Source organism: Cucurbita moschata, unplaced genomic scaffold, assembly GCF_002738365.1.
Source record: "Cucurbita moschata cultivar Rifu unplaced genomic scaffold, Cmos_1.0 Cmo_Scf00002, whole genome shotgun sequence".
In the NCBI taxonomy this organism is placed as follows: domain Eukaryota; kingdom Viridiplantae; phylum Streptophyta; class Magnoliopsida; order Cucurbitales; family Cucurbitaceae; genus Cucurbita; species Cucurbita moschata.
Window position 1 is genome coordinate 1263448 of NW_019268518.1, and position 2991 is coordinate 1266438.

The window sequence follows — 2991 nt, forward strand, 5'->3', positions numbered from 1 at the left end:
GACACGACCCAATTTATAATTGTTAAATTGATTTGATTCAAATCGTTCATGTGGAGACCATGAGGAGTATCCTATACAAGAGTTTGTATAAGATTGAACCATGAAGTACTTCAACTTTCTTAAAAAATCAATATGCTTACCACTAATAGGGGGTTGGAAACATAATTTCATGAAACAGAATTCACTCTTTTACATACAGGGTGAGTAGATGAGTAGTTTCTTTAAATCTTGATTTTGAGACTTGAATAGATCCACTCTCTTACACACCTTGGAGAGACTTAGTTTATGGTTGAATCATAAACATATTGCTCATAACAGAATTAGTGGTACTTAGGGTGTAAGATGTAATTACAAAAATAAAACGAACTTTTAACCTAGTAGTGATTACGAACAAATGTAAAAGATCAATTCACTTGTAATGATTATATCAATAAACCTAATTTATCGAAGTGTATATGACTCCAGGCCTCTCGCTCTCAAATCTTTTGGAATTTTCTTTCAAGAGGGTTTTTGAAGTCCGTGAGTTCGAGTCATAGTAGACTCAATTGGAGGACATACAGCAAAAATATTAGACTCAGCCATAAATTTTTTCATATTTCTTCGGATAAATTTGCTTAACTTTTATTTTATTTTATTTTTAAAATAAAATCAAAGTCGATTTTATGTTTTTGCTACCGAAGTGTTCGTTTCCAACACTAACAACAAGGCAAACTTTCCTTTTATCTCACACATGTTTCAATCTAATTTTGAATCACAATTCGTGTAATGACCAATTTTTATATTTAAAAATAAGGTAACCTAGGAATTCAACCAATTTCACTTTATTTCCATGACCTCCCTACCAGACATTATCATTCACACAGGGTGTTTTATCTTAACCTCATTAAAAAAAAAAAAAAAAAATAGTAAATGTGATTTGAGTATTTAAAAATACTCGGTAAAGAACTCTACTATTGGATCAAAAAAGGCAATCACATACCATCATGGTTCATTGTGAGACCTACCTTTTCTATGATTGCTCCTTGAGCTCTACTTTCTCTTCTAAGTAGACGTATATTACTTCTCTACACACTATTCATGCATAAACACATGAACTCACTAGATGAGCTCGTATACATGCTCCTAGGTTTGACTAAGGACTAGTGCATGCTAACGCTGCTACCAAGAAAAAGAAAGGAGTGTGTATCATATCATAGTGTACACATCCATGCAAAATATACGAGGAAAATATCCTATAGTTGTGACATACCTCATGCTTTTGGTCCTACGGTTAACAAAACATAACTTCATCGTACTTTTATTTTTTTTTCATGGCATAACATCATGCATAGACATGACAATACTTTCATTAGTATCTTATATGGCTTAGCGAACATGAACATGATATCATATATACATGACAAAACATACTAAAATTAAATAAGAATACTAATATCATCAAATAATCATAACATAACATATCATAACAATAGAAAATGACAAGTCAGAAGGAGCCATAGAGTACACGTTATTCATACATCACTCAAATTATCCAATCAAGCAAAAAAACATATCAATAGTATGGTACCCTAGCATAACAACGACATGATTAAGAGCCTACTCAAGTAGGCTACTTACTAAGTCTTTGTAATCACCCCATGTTTTTCATGTTTTTTTAGGTAAATAAGGAGCTAGTCAAGGTCAAGAGCAAACTCTAGAGTAGGTGTGGTAGACAAGTCTCACTCATCATCTTCATTTTTTGTTTAAAAATATTTTGTGTTTGTTCCTTATTTTGTATTTAATGACTTATGTATGAACTCTATTTTGAAATAATCTAAATATATTGTGTATCATGTTTTAATTATCTTTGTTTTATTTTGTGAAAAAAATTTCCCTTTTTACACCATCGAGTCAACGTTAAGTTGTGACTCGTGAAAAATTGGGTCGTGACATGATCTTTGTGTTGCGGATTTCACAAGAAGTTGGAACGAGCATTTGCTCGTTATGGTGTTCACCTACAATAATAGATACCAGAGACAACTTTTTAGATGGCACTGTATGAGGTTTTATATGTATTCTAGAAAAAGATAAGACAACGAATACTTATGTAGCAACCGTTTATGAGATTGAAATTATTACAGGTTACTAATGTAGCAGTGCAAAAGATAAGACAACGAATACTCACAAAGCCAACAAAATTGTTATGCAGACTCTCGTACGAAGAACCTCGAGTTTGTTGTAGATGATCAAGTCTTCTTGATAGTAATTAGCACGCAGAGGGAGTTCCTCCCCTAACTTTCAATTTCCAAATGGTCTTGTGGAAAGAGTTCGTCAATTAACCTCCATGAGTGACAAATTAGTTTAAAAACATCATATTACGGATAGTACCTCAACCCAATACACTAGTTAATCACTGCGTATGCTAAAATAGTTACCTACGTTTGTGAGAAGCAAGGGTTGTACACCTAGAGTCTAGAGAAAAACTCGTGGTCACCTTCTAGGTCAAAAATGTAATAAAAGCGTTCAAGTAGATTACTTACTTGGTATAATTTTATACTTACCCTTCCTACATTTTATTTTTGGTGAATGATGTTGCTAGCCGAAGTAAGGGGGTACTTGGGAACTCTACAACCACATAGATTGCAAAAGAGGGGAAATCGACCACAATAAAATTACCTTTTGGGGAGATTCGTTTGTTGTGCCTGCATTCCATAGGATGTTATATCGTATATTTTGTATCCTAAATCCATTCGCTTCTTTGTAAATAGCTTAATACAGATGTACTTGAAAATCTCATATGTACATCATCTTCTTTAGAAACATCAAGGTTCAGATCACTTAGATAAAAATGTAAATTTGTGAATATCTAACCCTCCACGTTACGACCGCCAATGGACATGAGGGATTGAACATCTAATGCCTAGAATTTGTTTTGGAAGTAGGCAAGGTGTTGAAAGGAGTAGAAAATTTTTAGGGCTATTTTTAGATTTTCATATCAAGATTGAGGTCAAT